General features: G+C 47.5%; 1 protein-coding gene across 29 annotated transcripts in view; it reads right to left on the minus strand.

Annotated features, from left to right (window-relative positions):
- Positions 1-22,321, minus strand: part of LOC143934091 (neurexin-2-like) — a 3,463,823-nt gene that overhangs the window by 3,163,237 nt on the left and 278,265 nt on the right. For all 29 annotated transcript variants that reach the window (XM_077457482.1, XM_077457436.1, XM_077457661.1 and 26 more), the window contains exon 2: positions 20,983-21,056. The gene's annotated coding sequence lies outside the window, so the exon portion shown is untranslated. The remainder of the gene's footprint in view (positions 1-20,982; positions 21,057-22,321) is intronic.

A 22,321-nucleotide genomic window follows, 5' to 3' on the forward strand; every position in this document is an offset into this window, starting at 1 on the left:
TTGCTCTCTGTGGATCCCTGATGTCTGGACTGGCTGATTATCCGATCTGGTTTATGAACTTTGGACTGGCTGACAACCAAATCTGGCTACTGGACTCTGGCTTGCTTGACTATGCTTTTTCCTATTTTTCTTTTTATTAATAAACAAGTGTGATTAGATTGTACTTCTGTCTCTGTCTGTTTCATGATCCCTGACATATTATTCCTCCTGGAGTGATCTTCCAGATCATTTTACTTTATTTTGGAAGAAACTGATTTCTTCAGTGTGGTGATCAAAGGCGTCCACCATTTTGTTATAGACCATAATGTGTTCTGTCACCACTTTTCCCAGGTGAACCATACTACGTGAGCAACTTTGTTATGTAGGGTGGAGATGGAGGAACGTAATTCATTGCAGATGTCCCTTTGCAGAGAGAGCAGCATGAATTTTAAAGTATGCTCAGATGCTGGCTGGGACTTGTGTGTGCCTGTGAGTCTCAGTGTTGTTTTTGAGAAGGGGTTCCTTAGCAGGGGAAAGTGCTGGGGACAGTGCTGCATGCTTACCTCTGTCAGAGGGTGATTGCTGGGGATATCCAGGCTCTGGTGCTAAGCTGTCCATGTGTTCTGAGAAGTCAGTGGGGCTCTTGTGAGCCACCAGTGTCCTGTGTGAAGGTGGGAGGTGCCACTCCAGCACCATCTTCGGATCCCTGCATTGTTGGCTTGGAGAAATAGTCAGTGAGGCAACACAGTTTATGAAGGCTGCCATGCTACTTCCTGTACATGCAGTTCAGTCGCAGAGAATGAGGGCTCCCCTCCGGCGTGTCAGGGAGGGGAAAGGTGCTGCTGGTGAGTGCTGGAGCCGCTTGTTGCCCCAAGGCCAAGCAGAGCTGTGGGATTAAGCATCGATATTGTTCCATGGCCAGCCACACCCCCCTCATTACCAAACTCTCATGGCAGACTGGAAGTATGCTAGAAAGACTAGACTCTGGATGGAACTTGAAATGGCCCTGACAGATATAGATTTAGCAGCAGTGCCATGAATACCATAATCGTTGAGAGGGCTAGCATCTACAATATCTTCTTTGACTAGATCAACCCTGGCAATATGGGACTCCCTGCATAATCGGCACTGTTGGGAATACAATTCTCCACTAATGCCCTTGCTGAGACATGAATATTTCACACCAGGAGTCTTAGATAATGACTTTGAATCATGGTTCCCAGAGTCTACACCTCTATTATATCAAATACTAAAAGATTCAAAAATGAAATCATTAAAGTCTTTATGCGGAGTAGATCAAACCCATTTGCTCGTTAAAAGAACTGAATCCTATTGAAATAATTATGCAATATAAAGACCCACCACAACATTGTATTTCTCTTTTCTATAAAGCTCTGATGTCCTTGCAAAACCCTGGGTATCCGGACTATATAGGCTGCTGGGAAAAAGACTTACAAATTACACTTACAGATAACCAAAAAGATAAGATTATACAATTTTCTTATATGCCCACTACCTCAATTAGAATGAGGTAAATTTGAAACTTCTTATTCGATGGCATCATGCACCAGTAAAATCACACTCAGACCCCTTTCACACCACACCGCACCTTGCGTCGGTGGTAAAATGCAGCTATTTTTAGCGGCGTTTTACCGCCGGATTTGCGGCGCATTTCGGCCGCTAGCGGGGCGCTTTTACCCCTCACTAGCACCCGCGAAAGGGTTAAAACCGCCGGCAATACACCGCAATAGCGGCGTTTTGCCGGCGGCATTACAGCGCTGCCCCATTTCAATGGGCAGCAGCGGTGGAGGAGCGGTAAACACACCGCTCCTTCACCGCTCCAAAGAAGCTGCTGGCAGGACTTTTTTCTGACGTCCTGCCAGCGCACCGCTGTAATGTGAAAGCCCTCGGGGCTTTCACACTACACACAATGGTGCAGCTTCTTTAGGGCTTTTTGCAGGCGCTATTTCTAATGCTATAGCGCCTGCAAAACGCCCTGGTGTGAAAGGGGTCTCAATGTTTAGTTCAATTCCGCCCATGTGCTGGAGGGAATGTGGAGATTGAGCTACACATGGGCACATATGGTGGTTTTGACTTAAGATCCGCCCATTTTGGGAGGAAGTGGTGAAAGTGATCTCTCTGATATTGGGGCGAGTAATTGGATCTGAACCATTGACTTTTTTATTTCACTGTATGAACGAAACAGATCAATATAGAATGTCTATGACTCCATATTTGTTAACTGCTTGTAAATCTCTGATCCCACATTGGGGAAAATACTTAACACCTACTATCCCAAAGTGGCTACAAAGGGTCGACAAGCTCTGTCTAATGGAAGAAATAACTTGTTCTTTGAAACTACTCTCCCTCTAGACCCGATCCAATATCTTTTGGGCTTGCCGTTCCCTAGTATCTCCAGACCCGCCCAAAAGTTAGCCACATTTGTTCTCCTGGCAGCAAAGAGGGCAATACCTTTGAGATGGTTGTCCCCCTCCCCGGTTCTACAAATAGTGAAACAAATTCGCAAGATGGAACACATGACTGTGATGGTCCATGATACACTTCCTCAATTTTCCAGGATTTGGGACTCGTGGCATCAGTTGAAGCTTAACCCAGGTGCCGTTTCACTGTTCCCTCAATGATACAGCACACTTTTAAGCACAGATGCTAAATTCTAAATTCTATGTTTTTTTTATTTTTTTATTTGTGATTCCATGGTGCTCCCCCCTTTCTTCCCATTCTCCGCCCCCCCCCCTCCCCAGGTGGGTTCCACCTGAGGTATCCTGGTTCCTCAGTTTGGATGCCCTGGAGACCCCACTGACACTGAATCCAGAGAGCAACTTTTTTTTTATGTGAAATATTGTTTCTGTTTATGCCGCATGCCCCTGTCCCCCCCCCCCCCCCACCCTTCCTGGTCTATACAGTCTTTGAAAAAAATAAAAAAAAAATACAATTTAAAAAAAAAAAAATAACTTGTAGAAACAAAGGGCTGACCAGGAAATATCTCAAGACATGGGCAAAATGGTTTGAATTTAAAAATACTGTTATATTATGAAATAATTTCAGACTCCAATAGTAAGTCAGAATAATTTTTTTAACCTTACTGTTTCTGCATCTTTCCGACAGTTTTACTTCTATTTTTGTTGTAGGTTCTCCCTTAATAACCCCCCTTTACTTTTTTTCTCTCTTGCTATCCTATCCTTTCTCCTTCCTTTGGAATTGTTTCCTTTGTTTCTTCTTTTATGTTTCTTTTTCTGTTGCCTCCAGCCCTCCTCCTTTTACTTTGCTATTAAAGGGGAGAGGATGGGAATTAACAAGATAAATCACATGGTATGTGTTTCAAGATAATGTTTTGAATTTTGCCAAATTTAAAATAAATATGAAAATAAAACTGAACCAGAACTTGCAGCAGACTTGTGGAATGTTTGCAAAGAAAGTTGATCTGGAGTCATGCAATTCAGACTTGCTGTAATTGTGTGTAGCACCCTTTTCCTAAACAGGGCTGCTAGTAAATTTAGTTGTGCTAGGTGGTAACTAGCCAGGAAGAGAATGTTGAGGTAAGGTTGAACAATAGGGTGGGCCCACATCCCAAATGGTAATAGAGAATGGGAAAAAACTCCCCCTTAACAGGACTTTAATGGCCCAACTGGTTGTGCAATAACAGCATGGAAAAAACAGAAAAGCAAAGAAGAATATAGTTAAAAAGTAGCAACAGTGGTGGCTGGTGAACATGTATAACAATGGTGGTATATTACTGATAGGTCCAGGACTCCTGTGATGTGACCACCATGGCAAATGTCCATGGACCGCACCCAAAAATGCCATTTGTAATTGTACATAAGTTATTTTCACCTATTTTCATGGAGAATGCCACACGTATTTGTTATTACAGTTCCTCCTTCCCTGTTATCCCTCCCATTCCACTTTTTGCTAGGATATCCACTCTCAGGAGTAAGAGTATATGTATTTTGTTTTGCAGACTGCGGGACATCCTTTTCTTGGCAGGAGGAGATTGTAGCACCTTTGTCCTAAACAGGGCTGGCTAGTAAATGGAGTTGTGCTAGGTGGTAACTAGCCTGATAAATTTGTAGTCTTTGATCCACTGGTTTCTATCTAAGCTTGAATTTAATTTGTAGTCTCTCTCTTCTGCCAAAAGGTGGCACTGTTGCTTTTGGCATTAAGGTGATGGATTACAGTAAATTCAGGTTATGAGTAAATATGTTGTCTCAGCCAATTAGCAGGAATTTTCTTTGGCCGCTTTGCATGCCGGGATAAGCTATTTATTTGGAAGAAGTCAGGTGATCGGGGGTTCTTTCCACCAGGGCTGTGGCCTGGGTGGGTGTGTGTGGAACAGTAGCCAAGGTAAGCCAGAAGCCTTGGGCCTAGCCACATGTAAAAGGGCTCAGCCTGAGGGGAGCCTAATCACTGCTGGGAGGCAAGGAAAAATAAGTTGCCAGAGGGTCAACCACTCTTGTTGCTGGAGGCAGGTGCAAAGGGATGTAGTTCTGAAGAAGTACCAGAGCAGATGCTTCCCTAGCTGGGGATGGTGAAGTAAGTGGGAAAGCTTCAATAGAGACTCATTCAGGAAAACAGGGGGTAGCTGTGAGCAAAGCTTGAAAGAGTACAGTGGGTAGTTGTAAGTAAAGCTTGAAGATAAGTACAGCAGGTAGCTGAGAGTCAAACTTAAGGGATCCTGCAGGTAGCTGTGAGTCCAGGAGGCCAGCGGGTAGCGTGGTTGAAGCTTGAAGAGTACTGTGGGTAACTGATTTGAGCTTGAGGGATCCAGCAGGTAGCTGAGAGTTCAAGAAGTCCAGTGGGATACTGTGATCTGAGCTTGAAGCTTGACAAGTCAAGCAGGTAGCTGGGAGCTAAGCTTGAAGATCTACAATAGAATACTGTAAATACAGTTATTGCCATAGGAGACAGCAGTTGCTACAAGATACAGATCGCTGCATTCAGTTTAAAGGCCCTTTTCTGTATTGATTTCTGCCTAGTTCTATTTTTGTCTGCAGAGTCTGCCAAGTTGCTATTGCATTTGCCTAAAGCCCCATACACAGTTTTTCTGATGAGTTTTTCCTTCAAATTTACCAAAACCATATAATTTGAGGTCAAACCTTAGGAGTTTCAATTTGTATGCAATCAGGCAGGCCCTTGCACTACATGGTTTTGGTAAACCTGAAGGAAAAACTCAGCAGAAAAACTGATAGTGTGTATGGGGCTTAAGGGTGTCCTGTGCCCTAACCCTCTCTGCCCTGTTCCTCTTAAGAGAAATAAAAAACTCTTTGTTCATTTTTAAAAGTGACTGGTGCCTATCTTTCCATCTTGCACTACAACTGCCATGCCTAGTAACCTGCACTCTAAGGAGGAATGTCACCTCTCCATGACTCTGGGGGTCACCATGAAGCTCCTAGAGGTCGGGAGACCGATACATGTGCAACAAACTTGTGAAGCCTGGCAAGTCTGGCAATAGCTTAGTAAATCATTTTCAAACCTGCAGCACAATTGCTTGCTCTCTGGGAAACAGGGTTTGAGATTCCATCCTACCCAAGACTCTTAGAAATTTTGAAACTACAGAGCTCCACCCAGAAATAGCAAAATATGGAGAAAGCTGACATAGGCGTTTTCTCCTCTCAAAATAAATGCTCTGTAGCTCTGCAGTCAACAGACATATATATCCATATTCAAATTCCATTGCATTGAGATCTTCAATGCTTAAAGGGTAACTCCACTTTGGGTAAAAAAAAATAGTGAATTAAAAAAAAAATAACATAGCGTATACACAAGTCATATTGGAATTGAATGTTATTAAAAATGACCTTTCCTTATCAATCTGCAGCTCTGTAATTTTCTGAAAATCCAATGCAATATGGCTATTTGGGGGTGTTCTGTACACAGAATGTGTACAGAACATCCCCCAGAAACATAATTCCCTGCTTGTATGATTGGCTCACCAATTTTCCCAGAAGTCTGCACTAAGATACAAGTCAGATTTCAGGCATCCCCTGCAACAAAAATGCAATTTTTTGGTGCGATACCCCCAATAGGAAATCACATCTAAAGGAATGCAGGCCCAGCAGCTTTCCTCATTAGAGCCCTGTAGGTGCATAGCTGATTGATAATTATGAAACCACTCCCATTAGACTCACTCAGAACATAGGCACAGACTAGGGATGAGCTTCGAGTTCTAGTTGAACGCATGTTCATCTCGAACATTGCCTGTTCGCCGAACAGCGAGCAATTTGGGGTGTTTGCAGCAAATTTGAAAAGCTGCAAAACACTCTGTAAAAGTCTATGGGAGAAATCTAAAGTGCTAATTTTAAAGGCTTCTATGCAAGTTATTGTCATAAAAAGTGTTTGGGGACCTGGGTCCTCCCCCAGGGGACAGGTATCAATGCAATTTTTTTTTTTAAACTTCAGTTTTTCGGGAGCAGTGGTTTTAATAATGCTTAAAGTGAAACAATAAAAGTGAAATATTCCTTTAAATTTAGAACCTAGGGGGTGGGTATAGTATGCCTGTAAAGTAGCGCTTGTTTCCCGTGCTTAGAACTGTCCCTGCAGGTCTGGTATGGATTTTAAGGGGAACTTCACACCAAATTTAAAAAAAAAATGTTGTGGAGTTCCCCCCAAAAATCCATACCAGACCCTTTATCCGAGCACGCTACCTGGCAGGGAAAGAGGGGGAACAAGAGAGCACCCTCCCCCTCCTGAACCATACCAGGCCACATGCCTTCAACATGGGGAGGATGCTTTGGGGGTCTGTGTCCCCTCAAAACACCATGTCCCCATGTTGATGGGGACAAGGGCCTCATCCCCACAACCCTTGCCCAGTGGTTGTAGGGGTCTGCGGGCGGGGGGCTTATCGGAATCTGGAAGCCCCCTTTAACAAGGGGACCCACAGATCCCGCCCCCCCCATTTGAAACGGTAACGGGTACATTGTGCCCCTACCATTTCACTAAGAAAGTGTAAAAAATAGTAAAAAAACACACAGACACCATTCGGATAAGTCCTTTATTAAAAATAAAAAAATTAAAAAAAATATTCCAGCGGTGGTAATCCACTCTTGGTATCCTGCGATGGTTGATCTCTTCTCCGGAGTCCAGCGATAGATGATCTCTCCTCTCCAGGTCCAGGGTTCAACGATGACGTCCAGCGCAGCGCATCCTGTCTCCACCAGAGACACACCTCGGGAATCCCAGCAGCCTGACCCCACCCCCTCTGATGTAACGGAAACCTGCGTTACATCAGAGGGGTGCAGGGTCACCCGCACATCACTGGGGGAGCCCGGGTTTCCCCTTGCGTCAGAGGGAGACAGGGTCACGTGACGGGTGTCCCCGTCCTCAGCTAAGAGACTGAGGATACTGGGGATACATGTCCCCTGGGGCAGGACCCGGGTCCCCAAACACTTTTTATGACAATTACTTGCATATAAGCCTTTAAAATTAGCACTTTAGGTTTTTCATGTTCGAGTCCCATAGACTTTAACGGTTTTTGGATGGTCAAACAAATTTATTGCCTGTTTGCATGTTCTGATGCGACCCGAACTGGGGGGTTTTCGGCTCATCCCTAGCAAAGACATACACATGGGGATTTCTTCAGAATACCAAAAGGCAAAAGGTAGGAATCTGCAACAAAAATTGTTAAAATCCTTGTAATGTACATAGATCACCCAGAGGAGAATGTTTTTTTTCTCAACAAAAGTGGAGTTACACTTTAAGGCTGGCATCAACGAGACCAGGCATCCAACACAAAAAAAGGAGCACAGAAAAAAAAGGTCCTAATGCAGCAATCCAGAAATGACTGCATCCCAGTTCAAGACCCACAGCAAATGCAACATACCGAGGCAGAGCAGCAGGGAAGGCAGAACTGGAGCAACAGCAGGCGTGTGGCAGGGAGGAGAGCAAAGGCCAGGATCCCGCTCAGCAGCAGCACCAGAGAGAGAGAGGAAGCTTGTCTTGTAATAAGGCTTCCAATAAAACAACAAGCTTCCTGTCGGCTCTTTGGCAACTGGTAAGGCTGATGGGCAGCTGCCTCGCCTCCACTAATCCTTGGGAGCCATGCCACCTGCCCAGAGCCTGGAACACAAGGGAGCACATGTGCCATTTTGAGGCACTAGAAGAACCAGCAAGCACATTCCACCAAGAATAGGTATACAGCTATAAAATGCATAACATAGACAACCCAGAAGGAACCCTGCACTGGTCGTTAAAACGCCACAAGGCCCACAGTCATTAATACTGTCATAACCCTAGGTAATGCCCAACATAAAAAGGATGGCCAAAGTTACAGTAATTTATACTCTTATCATAATGTCCCCACACCAAGGGAACTCTCTGCATAGGGAGATTTACATCCCGAAAGAGAGGTCTTCTGATCCAGGAGAGGCTGAATCTGGGCAGAAATCCTAAAAGGAAAAATTAGAAACCAAAAAAAGGGAAACGTTTTTTGTTTTTGTTTTTACCTTAAAAGGTGTCTGGAAAGAGGATGAAAAGAATACTTGCTAGGGGCTGCAATTTAAAGGCTAGTAAAGAGGTTATTCTGGAAGGGTCAGAGGGGGCACAGCTGACCCATTGTAGGCTGACAGGAAGGGCCAAGAGTGAGTGTAATGAAAAGAAACTGAGCAGAGAGCCCACATGACAGGCGTGAGAAGGGTGCACGGAAAGGGTTAACTTGGAAGGAGTAAGAAAGGGGGGATTAGACTATGGAAGAGAGCAGGAGGGGAGGGGGTGAGTTTATTTAAAGGGGGTGGGGTTTTCCCAGGCAGCAGAACGAGGGAGTGCCAGAGAGGAAAGATTTGGAGATTTGGCTGCTGCTCTGAACCTCACTGTGGCCGATTTGGACCGATTATTTGCCCAGCTACGGGCAGCCATCGTCAGCCACAGACCTGAATGGCTGGAGAGGCAAATAGCGGTGCTGCTCAGTGCGCAGGACACGGCTGGAGGAGGGGGCAGGCCATCCCATGCGCTCTGAGGTCTCGGCCTCCGGAGATTTTTTCCCCATCCTCATCCCCCCGAGCACCTCGCTTTGATAGGAGCCCCCCTGTGCGGGACCCGTCAGGCCCACTGGCAAAATGGCACTCTGTTTCTGCCGGTTCTGGGCCTGGACGGATTCCTTGCCGTTGGCGGTGCTCAGTGGGTGGGGCTTTAGCGCGTTCAATTCACAGGATCAGGCGCCCCTTCCACTGCCACGACGGTGGGGGGAGGCCTCTGCGGGAGTCAAGGTCTGCCACAGCCACAGGGCCTTCCCCATCCCGGCCGGTGGTTTAGAAGCCAGGAGGGGGCAGCAAGATGGCCGCCGCGGACTGCCCAGGAGCATCGTGGCCAGGATCTCGGCGGTGAGGCAGTCGGCAGCGGTGGGTGGAGCTAATGTCGGGAGGCATGGCCAGGTGGAAGATGATCAGCAGCAGAGGCCTGGACCTTCGGTGGCCGGTTTGATGGACGCGGAGCCCCTGCATACGCCTGGTGGCTTGTCGGATGGGGAGCTGAGCGAGTCAGAAGGGGAAGTCCAGCAGTGTTGGAGACGTGAGCAACGGCAGCGGGGACACCCCCTGGTCGGCCTGGTAAGTCCCTATCTGTGTCTTGTCTGTTTATACCTACTGTGTTGCAAGAGTTGTCGGGGGGTGTTGCCGCGGGTGGGTCAGGAACCTCAGTGGATGTGCCGCTGTCTGGGGTGCCCCCGAGGGGAGTACTGGGGGCGGGGAGCCCACCCCCGTGGGTCCTGATGCACAGCTGCAGGTGTTGTTGGGGGGTTACAGGACCTGGTGCATTGTTTTGCCCGGGATACGGGTGGGCAGACGCCGCCGGCGACTGTATGGGTGCCGCCGGGCGCTTGGCCCTCAGAGGGTGTTGGGCCGGCGGGGTCTGCCGCCCTGGTGACCGTGAAGCTGCCGCCCCCAGCGGTGACGGTGCCGCCCCCGCCCACCACGACGGCGCCGGTGGGGGGGGAGAAGCCTATGGCAACAGAAGGTGGGGGCCGGACTGATATAGTGCGGATTGCAGACGCAGTGAAATGCGAAGTATACGTGTGCTTCGAGGGACCGCTGGGTTCGCAGTTGAAGCCGGAGGTCAGGGAAAAAATTGTGAAAGGTGAGTACATGGAAATTTTTTCCCGTTTGCCCTTAGAGAAGTTTAACCTGGACAGGGTTAAGCCGGACGATAGCAAGAAAGGGGACAAAGAGAAACGGCGGCATAGGCTCATCCTGCGTACGTTTGCAAATTGGCCTCAGGCATTCACTATTATGGCCAGCGTGATAGGCGAGAAGAACCCTGAACATTGTTCGGCGTTATTCTGCTACATGGACACGGTGGGGGAAGCGTAACATGTGTATGGGGGTACGGCGTGGCTCAGATATGATGAGCAGTTCCGGCAGCGCAGAGCGGTGCGTCCCTCTTTCAGATGGGATCATAAGGACATCAGCCTCTGGATGCGGCTGATGTCCTCCGCGCGCGCCCCCAATCAGTTTTTTCCAGGAGGGGCCGGCTGCTGGCAATATAACGAGGGCACATGTAAGTTTGGAATCTCCTGTCGCTTCAAATACGAGTGCTCCGGCTGCGGTGGACCTCATCCTGGATCCTGTTTCAAGAAAGGGAAGGGTCGTGCTGGGGAGCTTGGCAACAAAAGGGATGACGCCAGTGAAGTGGGAAAGGATGCAACCTTTCCTAAATAGGTACCCGGACTGGGCGGCTGCCCGGCTGTTGCGGGATGGGTTCTCACAGGACTTCCGAGCGTTTTAACGATGGTATCGCTCATTGCGAGGAATCTCAAGTCAGCATTGCTGCACTCAGAGGTGGTGGGGGAGAAATTGGGGAAGGAGGTGGCCCTTGGGTGGATGGCGGCCTTACCGATTCCGGATCTGGTGGTTTTCCCGCTGGGGGTGGTGCCCAAGAAGGAGCCGAATACATTTCGGCTGATACACCACCTGTTGTTCCCTAAAGGAGGTTTAATCAACGATGGGATCGACCCCGACACCTACACTGTGTTGTACACATCGTTCGATGCTGCTGTGAAATGGATTCGTCGCTGTGGACAGGGAGCATTAATGGCAAAAGCCGACATTGAATTCGCTTTTCGCCTTCTCCCGGTCCACCCGGACAGTTTTCGGTTGTTAGGGTGTTGTTGGCAGGGGGAGTTTTATATCAATCGCTGCCTACCTATGGGTTGCTCGCTTTCTTGTGTGTTGTTTGAAACTTTTAGCTCCTTTGTGGAGTGGGTGGTCCAGGACGTCTCAGGTTTGAATTCTATCATTATCTGGACGACTTTCTGTGTGTGGGGGGGGGGGGGGAATACGTGCGCAGTTCTCTTGTCCACGCTGCAGCATGTGGCGGGCTTGTTTGGGATCCCACTGGCTGCTGATAAGACAGAGGGCCGGTTACCATTATTAGCTTCTTGGGAATAATCATCGACTTGGGGGCTAAGGAGTGTCGGTTTCTGCAGAGTAAGTTGACAGGCGGTGGTATGTATGCGAAAAATCCAGTCTTTACTGGGCAAGCTGAACTTTGCCTTTCAGATTATCCTAATGGGTCGGGTGCTCTGCCGACGGCTGTCGGCGGCCACCGTCAGAGTTCGGGGGTCTACTCACCTCATCCATCTCACGAGGGAGCATAGGGATGATCTGAAGGTATGGCTCGCCTTCTTGGAGTGTTATAACGGCAGATCCCTGTGGATGAGGCGGTGCATACAGGCGGCATAGGTTTGTTGTGTTAAGTAGAATCTGTTTGTAATTTTGAACTGGTACATTTTTAAAGTGTAGCCCCAGTCAAAAAATCTTTTTTTAAGCTTTTTGGAAAACATAGGGAAGGGTTATCACCCCTATATAATTTGTTTTGCCGTCCGTCTTTTTTTCATCTCACTTCCTGTTGTCTCCTTCCGTTTACAAGTAGGAGATGTTTGTAAGTTGGATGTTTGAAAGTAAGGGCCTGCCCTATATGCTCTGCAGAAATTTGCACCAAAGGTGTTGGTGTTGCCACAACACTGTAAGCCCTCAAAGTGACTCTTGGTAGGCGCTGGAGAGCCCTGCTGTGAACAATTATATCAAGAATTGTAATTACATGCCATTGTTGAACAGTGGTAGAAAAATAGGGCCTTTGGTGGTTGTGGTAGTGGTAGTGGTGCTGGTGCCACAACACTGTAAGTCCTCACAGTTACTCTCGGTGGGCGCAGGAACGGGCCCTGCTGTGAAATATTATATCAAGAATTGTAATTATATGCCCCTATTAAACAGGGGCTGAAAAATTGGGCCTTAGGCACTGCTTGCTGGTGCCACAACACTGCAACATCTCCCAGATACTCTAGTTGGAGTGCAGGAATGAGCCCTGCTGCAAAGCATTGCATAAAAAATTTTTATTACACGCCCCCGTTAAACAGGGGCTGAAAAATTGGGCCTTAGGCACTGGTGCTGGTGCCATGACACTGCAACCTCTACCATATACTCTAGTTGGAGTGCAGGAATGAGCCCTGCTGCAAAGCATTGCATCAAAAATTGTAATTACACGCCCCTGTTAAACAGGGGCTAGAAAAATTGGGCCTTAGGCCCTGCTTGCTGGTGCCACAACATTGCAACCTCTCCCAGATACTCTAGTTGGAGTGCAAGAATGAGCCCTGCTGCAAAGCATTGCATCAACATTTTTAATTACACGCCCCGTTAAACAGGGGCTGAAAAATAGGGCCTTAGGCACTGGTGCTGGTGCCACGACACTGCAACCTCTACCATATACTCTAGTTGGAATGCAGGAATGAGCCCTGCTGCAAAGCATTGCATCAATTGTAATTGTAATTACACGCCCCTGTTAAACAGGGGCTGAAAAATTGGGCTGGTGGCATCACCCAGAACCAAAAATGTTCTTCCAAGATATCAGCGGAGGAGGAAGAGGATAGACAGTCAACATAACAGGACAGTGACTCAGCATCAGCATAGGCAGTCTTGAAGGGATCTGACATTTCAAAAAAAATGATTTGGTTACATTAGCATTAGGTGCTTGGTAGCTGGTGGTGATCCAAGAATGATTCATTTTTATGAAGGTCAGACGATCAACCGAGTCGGTGGACAGGCGTGCCCTGCGATTGGTTACAAATCCTCCAGCAGCACTGAATGTTCGTTCCAAAAGAACGCTGGATGCAGGACAGGCCAGTAGCTCAATTGCATACTGTGCAACCTCTGGCCAGTGATCCATCCTCAATACCCAGTAAGACAGAGGATTTTCGGTGGGAAAGGTGTCCAAGTCTGACCTTGCATCTAGGTATTCCTGCACCATGTAAATCAGATGCTGGCGATGGTTGCTGGAACCTATCATACCTTGGGGCTGCAGACTAAAAATTTGTCTGAACGCATCGGTCAGACAGCCACCTTCTCCACCGCTCCTTCTGACCGATGCCTCAGCAACACGTTGTCCAGGACCAGGAGTTTGTAACCTCCCAGTCTCTGGGAACGCGTTGCACAGACCTTTCTGCAAGGCCTCCCGGAGATATCTCATCCTCTGCTCCCTCTGCGACGGCAAGATAAGGTCCACAACCTTACCCTTGTACCGTGGATCAAGGAGAGAGGCCAGCCAGTAATGGTCCCTCTCCTTGATCCGAAGAATACGAGGATCCTTCCGCAGGCTTTGCAGGATCAGGGAGGCCATGCAGTGTAGGTTAGCTGAGGCATTCGGTCCGGAGTCCTCTGGGTCACTAAGGACAACATGATCTGCAGCTACCTCCTCCCAGCCACGTACAAGTCCACAGGTTTCTTGGGACTGTAAATCATCCCTACAAGACTGCTGCTACTGATGCTGAGTGCCAGGCTCCACCTCCATGCTGACACAATCATCCTCCTCCTTCTCGTCCTCTTCCTGTGTGATGGGTGGGACAGCAGGAACACTGTTTGAATAAAGGGGGCCTTGAGAGGCAAGGAAGTCCTCCTCTTCCATGTCTCTGTTCTGCCTCAAGTACCCTGTCCATTAATCCATACAGCGTATGCTCCAACAGGTGGACAAGAGGTACAGTGTCACTGATGCATGCACTGTCACTGCTCACCATCCTTGTGGCCTCCTCAAATGGTGACAGGACAGTGCATGCATCCCTGATCATGCCCCACTGGCATGGTGAGAAAAAACTGAGCTCCCCTAACCCTGTCCTGGTGCCATAGTCGCACAGGTACTCATTGATGGCCCTCTGCTGTGTGTGCAGCCGCTGCAGCATGGCCAACGTTGAGTTCCACCTGGTGGGCATCTCACATATAAGGCGGTTCTTGGGCAGGTTCAACTCCTTCTGGAGCTCAGCCAGCTGAGCACAGGCATTAAATGATCGGCGGAAATGCACACAGACATTCCTGGCCTGCTTCAGGACATCCTGTAAGCCCGGGTACCTGCCCAAGAACCGCTGAACCACCAGGTTAAGCACCTGAGCCACACAGGGCACATGGATCAGTTGTCCCTGTCAGAGGGCGGAGAGGAGGTTGGTGCTATTGTCACAAACCACCAATCCTGGCTTAAGCTGGCATGGAGTCAACCACCTCTCGGCCTGCCCCTGCAGAGCCGACAAAATATCTGCCCCAGTGTGGCTCCTGTCCCCCAAACAAACCAGCGCAAGCACGGCATGACATTGTTTTGCCTGCGTGCTTGTGTAGCCCCTTGAACACCTACGGAGCACCGCTGGTTCTGAGGACAGAGCACTGGAAAAGGATATGGAGGAAGAAGAAGAGGAAGGGGGTGGAGGAGAGAGGTGTGTCACATCCAGTAGTAGCATTTTGGAGGCATGGTGGCAAACAACCTCCAACACTACTGCACCTTGTCCTGCATCCTTCCCAGCTGCCAGAAGAGTGACCCAATAGTGAAAGACAGGTAACGTCCCTGTCCATGCCTGCTGGACCATGAGTCAGTGGTAATATGCACCTTACCGCTGACTGCCCTGTCCAGCGAGGCAAGGACATTGCCTTCCACATGCCGGTAGAGAGCCGGAATCGCCTTCCGTGAGAAAAAGTGGCGTTTGGGGACCTGCCACTGAGGAACCGCACATTGCACAAACTCATGGAAGGGGGCCGAGTCTTCCAACTGAAAAGGTAGCTGTTGAAGTGCTAGCAATTTAGCCAGGCTAGCATTCAACCGCTGGGCATGTGGATGGCTGGGAGTGAACTTCTTTCTACGGTTCAGCAGCTGGGGCAGGGAAATTTGCCTGCTACAATCGGACATGGGTGTACTGCTAGCAGAGTGCCCACAAGCACTTGGCTGTGACACACCTAATTCTACACCTTCATTCCTCTCAGTGCAGGTTTCAGAGAGGACTGAAGGTCTAGTGGGGTTGGATATCCCAGCTGATGAGGAGCAAGGAGAGGTCTGCTTTGTTCTTTGGTGTGGGTCTTTGAGGTAAGCTTGCCAACGAGCTGCATGGCAGGTCGACATATGTCTGGTCAAGCATGTGGTGCCCAAGCGGCTGATGTTTTGGCCACGTGAGATATGCTTGAGACATATGTTGCAAATAGCAGCAGTGTAATCTGATGCACTCGTCTCAAAACAGGCCCACACCAAAGAACTTTTAGAATAACGCGCAGAGGCAGCGCCCTGCACAGGCGGAGCTCTGTGGTGTGATTCAGTCGATGTGCTGCCCCTAAGCTGCCCCCCCGGAGGGCATCCTGCCTCGTTGGAGATCCGCCTCGTTGGAGATCCGCCTCCTCCTCCTCCTCTCTTCTACCAGGCACCCTTGTGGAGTCAGTGCTCTCATTATCCCCTACCTCTTCATCACTGGAGCAAACCTGGCAGTATGCTGCAGCTTGTGGAACATGACTGCTAGATTGCTGTCCTTCTTGAGCATCCCCTCTGTCTGCGCTCACGCTACTGCCTTCCTCTAGCTCAGTATCATCATCAGAGCCTACAAAACACTGGGCATCCTCCTGGAGCATGTACCCAACACTGTGCTCAAAGAGTTCAGGGGACTCCTCAGGAGGACGTGGTGTGTCTAGGGAAGGAGTCACTGATTATGACATTGAGACAAGGGAAGAGGAATGCGTTGGCAGCTGCTTTGTGCATACCCTGAGCCTGGCTGAGAGAGAATGAGGAGGATGAAGAGGGCTTGGTCATCCACTCTACCAAGTCTTCGGCATGATGCAGCTCAACACGTCCAGCTGCTGAAATTAAGGACAAGCGTGTCCGATGGCCACGTGCTGACGATGATGCACCGCGTCCATGACTAGCACTGTTGTCTCCAGACACAGAGCCTGCTTGCCCTCTTTTATTGGCTTGTGCCTGTCTGCCTCTCCTTGTTGGCCTTCCAGAGATGGTAATGGCCTAAAGGGAGATGGGAAAACCAGCAGTTGGGTAGTGTATATTGTGCTGGAGGCAATAAAGGGTAGATGCAGTTGTATATTGTGCTGTGCTGGAGGCACACAACACCCACTAACTCCTATAGATGCCTTTATTATAGAATAACAGGAATTAAAGGGTAGATACCAGTGTATATTGTGCTGTGCTGGAGGCACACAACACCCACCAACTCCTACAGATGGCTTTATTATAGAACATCAGGAATTAAAGGGTAGATACCGGTGTATATTGTGCTGTGCTGGAGGCACACAACACCCACTAACTCCTGCAGATGGAAGATGGCTCAATTAGAGAAGAGCAATATAGGTAGATACAGGTGCATACTGCGCTGAAGGCACACAGACAACACCCACAAACTCCTGCAGATGGCTGATGGCTCAATTAGAGAAGAGCAATATAGCAATATATGTAGATACAGGTGTATACTGCGCTGAAGGCACACAGACAACACCTACAAACTCCTGCAGATGGCTGATGGCTCAATTAGAGAAGAGCAATATAGCAATATATGTAGTTACAGGTGTATACTGCGCTGAAGGCACACAGACAACACCCACTAACTCCTGCAGACGCCGGAACACTACACAAGGCTGTACTACAGCATCCTGCCTGTGGCAAATCATGGCTCTCCTCGCTGCCGGCACTGTGATTGGCCAAGCATGCGGGGTCACAGTGCATGCTTGGCCAATCATGAGCCAGCAATGCACTGCAATGGCGCAGTGCATTGTGGGCCGTGAGCGCCATACGAATTTGGTGCGAACGGCCCACAAAGTTCTGGCTTCCCCGAATGGGCGAACACCAAGCTCATCCCTAATTAGGGCTATGGGCTCCCTTGGTGTACAGCTAATATGGGCTAACTGAGGTTGGTAAGGTGGACACTGCGGGTAACGAGTTGTCTCCGGGCTGATGCTATCAAGGCCGGAGGCCTAGTATGGGAACGGGCCCACAGTGTAGAAGTGGAACAGTTTATCTGGGTAAGTGCCGTACAAGACCACCGGGTTGAAGATGATAATCTGAGATGTTCTTATGGTTAAAGTTTTGGTACTTGTTTTTATATATTTGTAAATAAAAGGCTGCTTTGGCAAGTTATACCCCAGGTAAAGTGTGGTCTCGTTATTTTAGTTAAGATGAAGGGGAAGACGTTTGGGGTTATGGTAAATGGCAGCAGCCATTATGTAAGAAGGGTACCCCTTATCTAGACTGGTCATGAGTAGGTCCAGGAAATATATGTGTTGTATATAAAATAAAGGAAAAAAAGCCCAATAGCTAGCAAGGAATCACACGGGTTCCTGAGACAGAATTGTGCAGTCATTAAATGGCCTGCTGGGGTTATGTTGAGAACTGTGAACACAGAGGGGGAGGGGCACACCAGCCATTGTAGTCATTGACAGCAATTTACATAACTATAGAATAGTTGAAAAACAGATGTCACAAAACTCAGGCCGCGTACACACGCGCGGACTGTTGGCCCAACCTTGTCCGCTGAACAGTGTTTGGGCGGACAGTCCGCTCGTGTGTGGGGCTTCAGCGGACAGTTTCAGCGGACAGTTGGACGAACAAGGTCTTACGGAAATTCCGAAAAACTGTCCGCTGAAACAAGGTTTCAGCGGACTGTTCGCTCGTGTGTAGGCTTGTTCGGCCAACTAAGTCTCGCGCATGCTCAGAAAGGATTTTCACGCCGAAAGCTATAATGCAGTGTATAGGACGTCGTATTTTTCGTCCCGTCGTACGTGCCGTTCACGTCATCGCGCACGGTTTCAGCAAACTGTTCGTCCGTCGTGTGTGGCCATGTCCGTCCATGCTAAGTTTGAGCGGACTGTTCGCTCAAACTGTTGGACGGACAAATTTGGGCGAACAGTCCGCGCGTGTGTACGCGGCCTCACTCTATACATATTGTTAGCTCCCACTACAACAGGTGCTATACCCAAAAACCGATGATCCAGGGGCTGGGTTATATGCACACACCTTTATAGTGAGGCAGCTGGGATATTAGGCATGTTTTTTTCATATAGTCTCAATCACTGCACTTTAATTCTAAATAGTTGTGATCCCTGTATTTTTTATGCTATGTTTTGTACAGTACATAGTCCTGACTACTGCCCTCTGTACATTATGTTGTGTGTTACATATGTTACATTGTCTTGACCACTGCATTCTAAATGCTATGTTGTAATAATGTTACATCAATTACTCTTTTGGGTCTACTGGTCTTGGATGAAAGACTGTGCAGTGCATTATGCCCTGTCCCAAAATTAAATTGGGCAAATGCTGCCATAAATGTGTTTAGTAATCTGTAGCCCAGGCTATGATGCTGCTCTCACTGCAGCCACATGGCCCTGGGCTGTTACACAACCTGCTACAGCTCTTCACCTTTCCCTTCACCACAACTGGACTGAGCGGCTGTGCAGGGAGGGAGAAGAGAAACATGCAGCTGCCTGGGAGAGCCCTATCCATTGCTCAAGACATTACCAATAGGGATGAGCTTCGAGTTCGAGTCGAACTCATGTTCGACTCGAACATTGCCTGTTCGCCTGTTCAGCGAACAGTGAACAATTTGGGCTGTTCGCAGCAAATTCGAAAAGCCGGAACGCCCTATACAAGTCTATGGGAGAAATCTAAAGTGCTCATTTTAAATGGTAATATGCAGGTTACTGTCCTAAAAAGTGTTTGGGGACCCGGGTCCTGCCCCAGGAGACATGGATCAATGCAAAAAAAGTTTTAAAAACTGCAGTTTTTTCAGGAGCAGTGATTTTAATAATGATTAAAGTGAAACAATAAAAGTGTAGGGGTATCTATAGTATGCTTGTGAAGGGGCGCATGTTTCTGGTGCTTAGAACTGTCCCTGCACAAAGTGTCATTTGTGCAGGAAAAAAAGTCTTTTAAAATCACTTGCGGCTAAATTGTCGGCTCCCCGTAATACAGAGAACACTCAATGAGTGTTCTCTGTATTAGCCGACAATTAATTCATTCATTGATTAAAAAAAAAAAAAAAAAAAGCGTTCCCCTAAATTCAATTACCAGGCCCTTCAGGTCTGACATGGATATTAAGGGGAACCCCGTGTCAAATGTAAAAAATTTTTTACGTGGGGGTCCCCCTAAATATCCATACCAGACCCTTCAGGTCTGATATGGATATTAAGGGGAACCCCGCATCAAATGTAAAAAAAAAATTGACGTGGGGGTCCCCCTAAAAATCCATATCAGACCCTTTATCCGAGCACGCAACCTGGCAGGCCGCAGGAAAAGAGGGGGGGACGAGAGAACGGCCCCCCTCCCTCCTGAACCGTACCAGGCCACATACCCTCAACATTGGGAGGATGCTTTGGGGGTCTGTGACCCCTCAAAGCACCTTGTCCACAACCCTGGCCGGTGGTTGTGAGGGTCTGCGGGCGGGGGGCTTATCAGAATCTGGAAGCCCCCTTTAACAAGGGGACCCCCAGATCCCGCCCCCCCTGTTTGAAATGGTAAGGGTGTACAAAAGTACCCCTACCATTTCACAAAGAAAGTGTAAAAATGGTTAAATAAGACAAACACACTTTTGAAAAATTCCTTTATTAAAAATAAAAAAAATAAAAAAAATATTCCAGCGGTGCTAATCCACTCTTGCTATCCAGCGACGGATCTCCGGGGTCCAGCGATGGATGATCATATCCAGCGACGGGGGATCTCTCAGTCCAGCGCTGTCCATACATCCATCTTCTGTCTCCACTGCGGAGACTGCGGAGATCCCAGCGCTGACATTTCTTATATTAGGAGGGCAGGGCCACCCGTCACCTGACCCCGCCCCTCTGACGCTGGAGAGGGAAGCCAGGGGTTCCCCAGTGACGTGTGGGTGACCCCGCCCCCTCTGATGTAACGCAGGTTTCCGTTACATCAGAGGGGACGGGGTCACCCACACGTCACTGGGGAACCCCTGGCTCCCTTCACCAGCTAATGCTGCGTACACACGATCAGAATTCCCGCCAGAAAAAGACAGATGAGAGTTTTTCATCAGAAAATGTGACCATGTGTATGCTCCATCGGAATTTAGCTGTCCGAATTTCCGCCAGCCAAAAATTGATAGCATGTTCTCGTTTTTCCAGACGTGAAAACTTTCTATCGGAAATTCCGATCATGTGTATGCAATTCCGACATGCCAAAAATCATGCATGCTCAGATTCAACTACGAGACAGTAGCTATTGGCTACTGGCTATTGAACTTCTTTTTTCTAGTCCCGTCGTATGTGTTGTACGTCACCACGTTCTAAACTATCGCAATTTGGTGTGACCGTGTGTAGGCAAGACAGCTTGAGCCAAATTCCATCGGGAAAACCATCAGAGCTTTTTCCGACGAGAATTCTGATCGTGTGTATGCGGCATAAGGGTGCATTCAGATGGGCAATTAACACACCCTGCCATTTCAGTACTTAAAAACCACTTATGGGTTTATCTTCATCATAAATTAGACTCAGTGGATTCTCACCGATTTCTTGACCCCTAGTGAGTGTGGATCAAATAAAGCTTGATTTAAAAAAACAAAAAAATAAAAACATATGCATCTTGTCTTCATTCCCACCGTCTTCACAGAATGAAACCAAAAAAACCCCAAAAAGGCCAATATATTGTCGTGTATTCAAACCCAACTTCAATAATAAAACAAGAATTCATTGTGCTCAAATATATCAGTGATTTCATTTTTAATTCCTTCACTCCACCAAATCCATATACTCTTACCAGGTGCAAAAATTCTTCCCGTCATATATCAATTGTCCTCACTCCTTCAGGTATGTTCCAAGCCTTCAATTCTCCTAAAAAAAATAAAAAAAATAAACTTGACAGTGTACTATTGTCAATTCCACCAACAAATGCAAATTATCCAATGTGGTCACATTACATTGTGAATATTAGTGCAAACCATAAAGTCCCTGTATTCACAATGTCATGCATTCAATCCCACATGCCAAATAACCACACCAAACAGAATGCCCACACTTTCTTTACATTTTCCTCCAATTTGAATATTTCCACATATAGGGCAGAGTTTCTGCATAAAAAATAAGAATGGTGACATTTTTTACATTAAAATGGTTAAATGCGCAGAGATAAGCAACACGCCAGTTTCCAAAATGTTGGATGGAGAACTTCCAGTTCTGGCTCAGAGGTCACTTTCTGACTATTTGGTCTATAAAACTTTACTAAAGGTTATGCAGATATTGCAGCTGGTTGTTCACAGAATGTGTCCAGCCATGATCACCACAAGAAATTATCAGCAGCAAACAGTCATAGTTAATCAGTTTGCTTTCTGCCTTATTTTGAGTCCACTCTCAACGTTCTAATTTTTAACTGAAGCACTGATGAAGGAGGAGTTTCTTTGACCCCTGAAACCCATTGGCTGTCTTTTAACACAATATCATTAAATGATTTTGGACTCTTATCTTTTGGTCTGGCACTCCTACCATACATGCATACCTTTTCCTGGCAACCTTCTGGAGTACCCAAAGTAAGGTAACCTTGCCTGTTGTGAGAAGCATTTCCTGAGCCAGTAGGCTCTTCAAATATTTTTGATTTCTCACTACCTTGTTTAAACTTATATCAAAGTCCTAGCAAAGTCCTTTTTTTATATTAAATGAGCAGTCATTATGGGCATTAAGTTAAGTAAGGGAATGAAGGGTAAGAGGCACTCAAAAATGTCCAGCGCAAGAGGAACAATTGAGAATATATGAACCAGAGAAATTAAAGTGGAATTGTATAGAAATAACAGAATTTTTGGCCCTAGCCAAAATAGAATACTTTATATGTGGTCAGAGAAGAAAGATGGAATGAGCACTGTGGCTTCCTGTCTGATCATAGAAACTAGAGTAATCCAAAGCAGAGTTCCACTCGTTTTTCTGTTTATTAAAAGACAGCAGCTACAAAAAGTGTACCTGCTGACTCTTAATATACACACACTCACCTATCACACAATTCAACAATGGGGCCACCCAAGGCCTCGCTTCTCTCCCTCAGTGGGAGCTGTGTACTTGTCAAAACTAGGTACCCCACGCCCCCCCAAAAAAATGATATGCCAAATGTG

This window comes from Lithobates pipiens, unplaced genomic scaffold (assembly GCF_037356315.1).
Source record: "Lithobates pipiens isolate NorthernLeopardFrog02 unplaced genomic scaffold, aLitPip1_a1.2 Scaffold_10, whole genome shotgun sequence".
Classification (NCBI taxonomy): domain Eukaryota; kingdom Metazoa; phylum Chordata; class Amphibia; order Anura; family Ranidae; genus Lithobates; species Lithobates pipiens.